The sequence below is a fragment of the Phascolarctos cinereus genome, unplaced genomic scaffold (genome assembly GCF_003287225.1).
Source record: "Phascolarctos cinereus isolate Bilbo 61053 unplaced genomic scaffold, phaCin_HiC Scaffold_842;HRSCAF=1494, whole genome shotgun sequence".
Classification (NCBI taxonomy): Eukaryota; Metazoa; Chordata; class Mammalia; order Diprotodontia; family Phascolarctidae; genus Phascolarctos; species Phascolarctos cinereus.
Window position 1 is genome coordinate 6,319 of NW_027556227.1, and position 10,358 is coordinate 16,676.

Here is a 10,358-nt window from a genome sequence, read left to right on the forward strand (position 1 = left end):
CTTACAAGGCCTCTGAAGGCAAATTCCTGGTTTGCTGGGCCGGATCTGGGCTGGTGTGGCCTACACTGTGCACTCCTCTCTCACCTGGTGCAACAGACCTCTCCTGCCAAACTTCCAAGTTGTCTTGGGCTGGAAGTTTGTTTTACTCTGTCTTTTGGTGGGTTCTGTTGCTCTAGAATTTGTTTAGAGTCATTTTTAAAAAGGTATTTGGTGGTGTTTGGGAGAGAGCTCAAGTGAGTCCCTCCCTATACTCTACCATTGTGGCTCCACCATCTTGGCTCCACCTTGGCAAAGCCTGTTGATACCTATTTTGCTGCCATCTTCTCTCTCAAGAAGAATGTTCTTCAAAGTAAAGAATGAACAAGTATGGTTAAGAAGGCAATTAAGCCTGACATAGTTGAAGAGATAAGAAATAACATCTGAGCCCTTTAACATGAGGTCAAGCCTACTGACAATCTGATCTCCACCACAACCTCCTCTCAGGTTGAATTTGGAGATTTGCCCTCCTTGCTAAACACACACTCATGGGCCAACAGAAATTTGATTGTTGACAGCCCATGACCTCCAACAAAATGAGCTGGACAAAAGCCTTCCCCCTTTCCCATTCTCCTTATGTAATTTAGTGCCAGTTTAGGGTCAGGGACAGAGTCTAAAACAAACAAAAAACAACATAATAACCTCTTGATTGCTAAACTAATCAGAGTTAATGGAAAAAAAATCCTGTTTGCCTACAAGGACTAAATGTTTATTGGCTGGGCATTCCCACCCCTTGTTTTCTACCAATGATGATAAAAGTCTGCCATCTGAGTTGATACCTCTGAGAGTTGTAGGACCATCTGTCAGGAATGGATCCTTGGGGACTCACCTCTACTGCCCTACTGACCTGTGTTCTTTTGCTGATCTTTTTGTCTCTATGGAGACAAGGATTCAAAAGGAGGAAGCTTCCCCCAGGTCCCATTCCTCTTCCCATTATTGGCAACATCCTGCAATTGGATTTGAAGAACATGTCTGAATCATTCTCTAAGGTAAAGGGACTGGATTTGGGGTTTAGATCTGGCTGCTTGGGCTGTAGGAGGAGACACAAAGGCTTCAAATAGATAACTGAATCAAGAGTCATGGTGATTTAGAATCCTATGTCATGGATGGTGTGAATCAAGGGCTCTATGAGTGATATCTCCATTAGCAATGATGTTAGGCAAGCATTGGTTGTCTTGCCAAAATTTTTGGCAGCAGCAGAAGAAATTATATTACAGGACCAAATATTCTTCCCTTGCAATGCATCATACTAGCTCTGTGAATACAAAGACAAAAACTAATCATTCAATGAGAATTTCTTCATTAACTTCCATGTGCCAGGCACTGTGCCAGACACAGGAGAGAAACATGTGGTTATGCAACTATCTCTCCTTGAAAAGAAAATAGTTCGGGGCAGGACCTGAGTTCAGATCCAGCATCAGACCAAACACTTCACACTTACTAGCTGTGTGACCCTGGCAAGTCCCTTAACCCCAATTGCTTAAAAAAAAGAAAGAAAGAAAAGACAAAAAAAGAAAAGAAAATAGTTCCTGTCCTCCAGGAGCTTATGTTTTACTAGAAGGATACAAAAAATTCATAGATAACCAAGTAGAAGGTAACTAGAGGACAGATAAAGCATTTGTAATGGGGGCAGTCAAAAAGTTTCAAGTAGGAGAGAACTCCTGAGCAGGACCTTGAGGGAAGAAAAAGATTCTTATTGGAAGAGAGAATGGGAATAAATTCCAGGCATGGTAGACAGTCTGGGCAAAGGTAAGGAGGTGGCAGATAATATAGCTAAGAGGGGACGTGGCAAGAATATGAAGTGTGGGATGAGGGGCCATACAAAATCAATTTAGACAATTGGGTTGGAGGCAGCTGTGGAGGCATTTAAGTGCCAAGTCAGGGAGGCAGTAGGGAGCCCCTGCAGACTTTTGAGTAGAGGAATGGCACAGTCAGAACAGTAGCAGAGGAATATTAAGTTGTTAGTTGTGCAGATTATTCATTGCAAAGGAGAAATACTAGAAGCAGAGGATTGAAATTGTAAGCCATTGAAAGAATGGATAAAATATCATTTATGAAGTACCTACTATGTGCTCACTATTGTGGAGACAATACAGAGTAAGATATTTTAGATGCATGTCAGTTGGAAAGGCATTGTGCTTCTTAGGGAAAATTAACAAATTAGTCAGTTGTTTAGTAACTGGTAGTGGTGAAGGTGAGGAAGGTGGGGCCCTTCTCTACAGTGACTGCTCCTCATTGAAAGGATGAGTGTTTGGCCTGGACTGAAAGCAGAGCCTAGGGTCTAAGGGCAGGAGTCATTGATATGAAAAGGTCAATTACAAAGGTTCTTGAGTAACGGTCCTGGGTCATTTCAATTATTTTCCAAGGCAAGTTGGTGGTATTTTGATTTTTCCTTTCTTCACATTTCTTCTTCTCTTTCCCTCAGGTCGATTTATTAGGGTGACTAGTTTGGGTAAGTTTGGAGGAAAGGGTAGTTTTATGGGAAAACAAACGAGTTGTGCTGTGGACATATTAAGTTTGCAATGCCAATAGGACATCCAGGTTGAGAAATCCATTTCTAAGCAGTTGGCTACGTGGAATTGAAAAGTGATAATCTCTAGTCATATGAATGTGGGAATCTTCTACATATAAATGATCAATAAAGCCAGAGGTGGTACGATCACCCAGTTAGAAAGTGTAATAGCTTCATGCATACGTACATGTACTCATGCATATGGCATGTTATGAAGCAGTTGTGAGGAGAAATTCTCAGTTTCTAAAGTTTCACACTGAATTCATCCTATTTCTTGCCATTTTCACAGCTGGCTGAAAAATATGGCTCCATCTATACTCTTTATATTGGAACCCAGCGTGTTGTGGTGCTACATGGATATAACATTACGAAGGAAGCTCTAATTGATCAAGGAAATATTTTTATGGATAGAGGAGACATTCCAATATTCGAAGACTTAGCCAGAGGACATGGTAAGTTTAGTTTTCTGTAAAGAGTCACAGAAAAGCAAAATGTATGGCAAAGTATCTCCAGTAGAATGTACTCCTGTGGAGCACAGTTACTGGTTTCATTTTAATTGTTCTATTCTCAGTACCTAGTAGAAGACCTTTATGTAGTAGGTACCTGGTACCTACCATTCTGTCATTGTATTTTAGTGTGAATTGAATAAAATTAAACTTGATCAATGAACTAAGCCAGAAACTCCTTAACCACCATACACACTGTGCCCTCTCTCCCAATGTAAGAATAATCAATGTCCTCTTCTCTACTATCTAGGAGTTATTTTCAGTCATGGAGAGAGGTGGAAACAACACCGCAGGTTTACCCTGACGACCCTAAGGAACTTTGGGATGGGGAAGAGAAGCGTTGAAGAGCGAGTTCAAGAAGAAGCCCAATGCTGGTGGAGGAGCTCAGGAAAACAAAGGGTTGGTTTTCAGTTCTTTCTTCCTAGGCATGTAGGGTCCAACTGCTCACCCACTCCCAGTCCTAAATGCTATTTGCTTTGGGAATCATTTTAAAAGTCTCTGCCTTCATCTACTTACCATATAATAACTCTGCCGGGTCAGAAAACTCCCTTCTTGTTTCTCGTGCTCAGGCATTAGAAGCTCATTTAGCCTCCCTATAAGTAAAGACATTGTCCAGGAGAATAACATTCATTAGCCTTTAAAGAACTAAGCACCCTATCCAAGCATGATGCCCATATCCCATCTGATTGGAAACATTTCTATTAAAGTTGTTTTTTTCCCCTTTGGTAACTTGTCTCCACATTAGGTCAGCCCACTGATCCCACCTTCATCCTTAGCTGTGCGCCATGCAATGTGATCTGCTCTATCCTCTTCCGTGACCGATTCAAGTACAATGATAAGAAATTTCTCTATCTGATGAACTTGTTAAATGAAAACTTCCGCCTCTTTAATAAACCATGGATACAGGTAAGGCCATAACTCTCTTCTTATTTTGTGGTTGTTTGCTGAGTTTCAGCAACAAGATCAATATACCATAGCCTCTCATCTCTTAGCAAAGGTCCCAACACCCATGAGAACACACACACACATTCACACACACATGCCACTCAAGGACAATAACATCACGCAATATCTTTGGCTCTCACATAAGATATTAGGTAGATATCCTGTTCCTAGTTGGCACCTGCACTAGTTCTAGATCACCAAAATTGAAGTTATATGGAGAAGTGTTTGACTGGGCCTGGGGAATCTCTTCATAGATGTGAGCAAGCAAAATAGATATCAAAAAAGGACCTGCTCAGGCCATCCAGGAGAGAATAGGAAGGGCAAGCCACTTAGATCAGTAACCTACACTGATTCTTGTAGTGATCTAGCTCGGCCTCTACAATGGATGGACATGTAGGATGAAAACCTTCATCCACTGAAGCCAGAACTGAAGATCCTCATCCAGCTGAAAAACAAGCTTTCGTTTCCTTTGCCTATGTTGTGTTCCACTTACAGTCTGGTATATGTACTTAACAGTCTGGAATAGGTACTCTAGCTAAACCCTTCTGTGGTAGAACGTAAATTTTTTGAGGATGAAGACTGCTTCATTGTTGTCTATATCACCACAGCCTAGGACTTGGTTCATAGTGAGTATGGAAAAAATGCTTGATGCATTTTATTAACTTAATGTGAATTGAACTGAATTAATTGGATACCTTTGTGTCTGCTTATCTTCTTTTTTTTTATGTTGGCCATTCGAAGGCAAGTAGATTTCCCCTTAACTCAAATATGAGCTTCTTTTGAACAACGACATAATATGATGCCATCTGGTCATCTCAGTGGGTAGCACAGCACCAGATAGATTAGTTTTGCTATATTTGACAACTTAAGGTTAGATTTGAGAGGATTTATGAAACTCTTGACAAGGTAGGGATTTCTTTTGCTTAATTATGTGTATTTGTTTTGATGGTTTTGTTTTTCTTTTTCTTTGAACCAATGTGCAGTGAAGATGAGAGAGAAAATATATTTTGTCAATGAAAAATTTAATTAGATTCAAAAAAGAAATGGAATCTCTAATTTATAATGAGAGATTTTAAATAGTTTCTTCATGATAGTAAACTCACATGTGTTTGTTTTGGTTTGGGGTGTGTGTATGCAGCTCTACAACTTTTTACCAGCATTCAGAACATACCTCCCTGGAGAACACAAAAGAATTTTTAACATTAATGAGGAACTTAAAGATTTCATTTTGGAAAGAGTGAAAGAGCATCAGAAGGTCCTGGACCCCAACAACCCTCAGGACTTCATTGACTGCTACCTCTCCAAAATGCAGCAGGTAAGATGCATGGGGGAAGCACCTTACTTGTTGAGTAAGGCTGATATTCCAAGGATTCTTACAGGCCACAAGCACAGAAAGGGACATGAGAGAGAACCTCAAAGTACCCACATCCCCCAAGGATGCCACTGGCTTTCTAGTAACTGGTCTTTGGTCTGCTCGTATCCCTTATCTGAAGTCTGGATGGAAAAATGAGATTGAAGAGTTCTGCTTTTCTGGGTGATGAGCTGGTGATCTGGACTTTCCTGTTTGGAAGGGGATATTGTATTGGAGAGTGATAATAGGAATCTAATAAATATTTACCAAGCAACTACTATATGCCAGGCACTCTGCTAAGTGCCAAAGACACAAAAGAAGCAAAAGACAGCCCCTGCCCTCAAGGAGGTCACAATCTTCTGGGGGAGTTTATATGTAGACAAATGTATACAAAGTAAGCTCTAAACAGGAGAAATGGGATGCAGAGCAGGGCTTGGAGTCAAAAAGACTTGAGTTCAGAGCCAAATTCAGACACTTCTTAGCTGTGTAATCCTGGGTAAGTCATTTTCCTGATTTGTAAAATGGGATAATAGCATTTGTCTCCCAGAATGGTAATGACGATAATGTTTCTAAATGATATCGTTAACTTTAAAACATTATAAATACTAGTTATTATTAGAAATTCTAACTATGACTTGCTCTCATAAAATCACTCAAAATTAATTAATTTAAGGAAGGGAACAGTATCAAGTTTGCCTCACAGAAAAATGAAGATGATACAAAAGTCTCCTACAAACCCACAAACCAATTCAGAAAACAAATAAAGCATTTATGGTATCTCATACTCTCCCCAGCTCAGAGTTGTCATCAGGACATCAGCCCAACATTCTAGTTAATCCTTAACTGTCCTCCAGTCCTACATGGTTCCAGTCAGACTGATACAGGAAGCCAGGTATGGATGGAGTGCTAAGCCTGAAGTCCAAAAGACTTGTGTTCAAATCTGGAGTCAGACATGGTATACGATAGTATAGTATAGTATAGTATAGGTTAGGATAGGATAGCATAGCATAGCATAGCATAGCATAGCATAGCATAGCATAGCATAGTATAGTATAGTATAAACAGCGTAGTATTAATATAATATAGTATAAGATACTATAATATAGTATAGTGTATAGTATAACACTGAGCAAGTCACTTAACCTCTGTCTGCCTTCATTTCTTCAATTGTAAGATGGACATAATAATATGGACCCCTATGGTCATTGTAAAGATCAAATGAGGTACTATTTGTAAGGTGCTTAGCACATTTAGATGCTTCATAAGTACTTCTTTCCTGCCTTCCTTTAGAGTCTAAATCAGGGGTGGGGAGCCTGTGGCCTTCAGGCCACATGAGGCCTTTTAATTTTACAGAACAAACCTAAAATCTGGATTCAGTCAAAAGGCCACCCTTAAGGATCTAGAAAGCTACATGTGGCCTGACATCTGCAGGCTCCCCATCCGTGCAATCAATGCATTAAACAGCCCCTAGAAGGAAAACTGGGTTTGGGAGCATTAAACAATGTGGAAGAAGATCTTTCTTGATTGTCCAAGTAAGTCATGAGAATTCAGGGCTGGAGGTGGGGAGGAGAGAGTAAATGTGTTCTCTCCCCCAACACCATCATGGCAGTGTCATGAACTCTTTCCTCTCTGTATTCACATCATAACCACCTTAGTTCAGATCACCAGCATCTCTTACCCAGACAGTGACAATTCTCTCCTACCAGCTCTCCAAGCATCCAGACCCTCAATCCATTCTTCACAAATCTGCCAAGTTAACATGCATAAAGTGCAAGACTCTCTGGGTTATTCCCATGATAGGAAGCTTCAGGGCTCCTAAGAGAAAACACTAACTCATCTATTTGGCATTTAAAGCCCTTCACAATTTGGCTGCAGCCTCTCTTTCTAGGCTGGTTACACATTCTCCCCTCTCACAGCCTCCCTCTGTGCTCCAGCCAAGCTGCCCTGCTTGCTCTTCTTTGTACACAATATTCCATCTTTTGCCTCTTTACCTTTATACAATCTGGCCCCCCTCCCTGGAATGCTCTCACTCTCTTTCCTCAACTCTTAGTAGCCCTAATATCTGTTCACACTCAGTTGCTACCTCTTTCAAGTAGCCTTCTCTTATTCTTCCTGTTGTTAATATCCCCACCCCCAAATATCTGTGCATTTATTTTCCATGGATCCCATTTGTATTTATATTTATATGTATTGTATTGCTTCAGTAGAATCGAAACTCCCAGAGGGTAGGGGCTGTCTTATTTTTATCATTTGCTTTTATATCGCCATTACCTGGCATTCTGCTTGGCACAGAAAATACATTTTATACTTCCTTGTTGATTGACTGATTTCATATACTGACAAAAATGTTAAACACTACAGAACCAAGCATACATCATTGAACTGTTCACTACAGACTTTCTTTCAGGTTGAAATGAAGGTATCCTTAAGAACTTTTTAACATCCTTCCTCGATATATTGCCACTCTGTTTCTATTGCCTCTGTAATTTCTATTTTTTTCCAGGAGCCCTGAGCCAATGGGAGATTTTTTTAAAATAGTGTTAAGCTGACATAAAAGCATGAGAGTATTGATTCCATTGCTTTATCTTTTCTCATTAATTTATTTACTTTATGCTTGTCTGGTTTGAAGTTTTCCAGCTCAAATAATTGACTCATGTTGAGTTTCTGTTTTTTAGGAAATGCCTGAAACCCACCCTTTTCTCTTGAAGTCTGTCTCTTTTATCAAATATTTATTTTCTCCCACCCAATGAAAAAAGACAAATAATAGCCTTCTTAACAAACAAGCATAATCAAGAAAAATACATTTCTGTATTGGCCATGTCCAAAAATGTGTCCCTTTCTACATACCAGTCAATGAATTCTCTCTCAGAAAGCAGGTACCATTCTTCATCATTAGTCCTCTGTGCTTATGTTTGCTAACTGAATTGACATGAGTCCATAAATCTTTCAAAATTGTTCATTTTTGCAAGATTGATGGCTGTAAGTCCATCTTATTTTGTTCAGGATGAAGGTTATATTTGCAGGATTACTTATTTAGTACTATAACTTCATCTGCTTTCATTTTAATATTATTGTTTCACCTCTGTAGGCCTCAATTTCTTTGTCTTTAAAATGAATGTGCGTGGCAGTTGATCTCCAAGATGTGTCCTAGCTATAAGTCCTAGAAGCTTGCGTATTTCATAGAATTTCATAGAATCTGTGGGTTGGAAGGAGTCTTAGCAGCCACCTAATTTTAGGGCTGTCCCAGAAAAGGGTTAGAATTCCTTTGCTTCCTCATTTCCCAGAAGGCAGAACTCATAACAGTCATTTGAAGTTACAGAGACACATTTAATCTCCACACAAGGGGATAATGTCCAAGATGTAATAAATTTCTTCATTAAGTAATAAATTCCCCATGTAAGGAAATCTTCAACCTGGGGCTGGCTGACCACTTAAGGGAGATTTTGAAAAGGAAACTTCTGATCAGTTACAGGTTGGCTGATTGAATTTCCTTCTCCTACAAAATTTGAAATTCTGTCTTCCCCTGCCCCAAGACTTTCTCTTAGTTTCCTGTTGTGAAAATCTGAAATCTTCTTCTTTTGTTTTTTTAAACTAAAATGCTGTTGCTTTGTGGCAAAAGTATCTGCATGCAAGGTCTCTTAGCAGGTTATAAACTTTTTAAGTGACTTACTTTATCAGGTCCTCACCATGCCACATATATCATAGATAATAAATAGAGAGCTGAAAGGATCCAGCTCCTCCTGTTAAATATGAGAAAACTGAGGTCCAGAAAAATTAAATGACTTTCCCATGGACACAGACCTTACTGAGAATAAAGTTTAATTCAGATCTTCCTGATACAAGCGTAGTGCTCTTTCACTATGTCATGTTTCTGGATGCGAAGAAGGTTGCCTGGGAAAGGTAAGCCTGTGGATGAACAGGGGAAACCTAAGAGCATTAGGAAGGTTTTCCTCTCTTAGAGTAGGGAAATGAAGGTGGGGGAGGGCTTGTAAGCGAAACTTTATGTACTTCACATGGTTACTAATGGCTTTCCCTGCTGTCTCTCATTACTTAATATATTTTGTATTTCTCCTATAGGAGAAAGATAATCCCAGTCTGAATTTGACTTGGAAAATCTAAAAATGACAGGAGTAGATTTATTTAGTGCAGGAACAGAGACAACCAACAGCACCATAAGATATGGCCTGCTGCTCATTCTGAAACATCCTGAGGTCCAAGGTAAAGTACACGAATTGCCATGCTTTCAGACCAGGCTTGCTTTCCCATTCCTGTAGCTTGCTCAGGAGCTGTCTCTCCTTTCCACTTATTGGATTTGCATGACTTCCTCACAGATCAGCAACAGGTCAGACAGTAGCATATTGAAGAAAAGGACCTTGAACAAGACCTGTTAGTTATTGAAGCATGTGGAGGTGTATTAGGGGAATTCAATTCTCTTTAAAGAACACATATAATGCTCCCACTGTGCACCCTCAGTTCTATGCTTAGCATATAAAGACTCAAATGAAACACCCTTTCCTCAAATGGCTTACCTTCTGCCAGGCATAGTACTGCTGGATCTAAGGAGGCAGAAGTAGGAGCCATAGGTAGACCTTACAATTGACAAATGGAGACTTCATGTAAGGAAAGACTTACAACTATTAAAATTCTCCAAAAGTCCATTCAGCTGTGCAGGAATAGTGAGTTCTTGCCTACTAGAGGTTCTCAAGCAAAGGCTGGTTGACCCTTTGTTCAGTCCATTAGAGTCAGGATTCCTGTTCAGCTATGGATGGCCCTAGGTGAAAACATGTCACCTGTAATGCTGAGATTCTATGCTCAGCAGCTCAGGGTATTGAGACAGGAGCTGAGATACACAGCTGGTGAATGGTTTAAATCAAGATGATAATGCCATCACCAGCACTACAAATTCAAATGAAGGCATCTACTTGCTTTGACAATAAGAGCTGGCATAATAATCATAAAGATGTGAGGGTTACAAATAACCTGACATGTAATTTCATTTGATTCCTGC

At 39.9% G+C, this 10,358-nt stretch overlaps 1 pseudogene; it reads left to right on the plus strand.

The window, feature by feature from the left end:
- The first annotated feature begins 796 nt into the window (after positions 1 to 796).
- On the plus strand, positions 797 to 9,624 carry LOC110204671 (cytochrome P450 2C23-like; annotated as a pseudogene).
- The last annotated feature ends 734 nt before the right edge of the window (positions 9,625 to 10,358 follow it).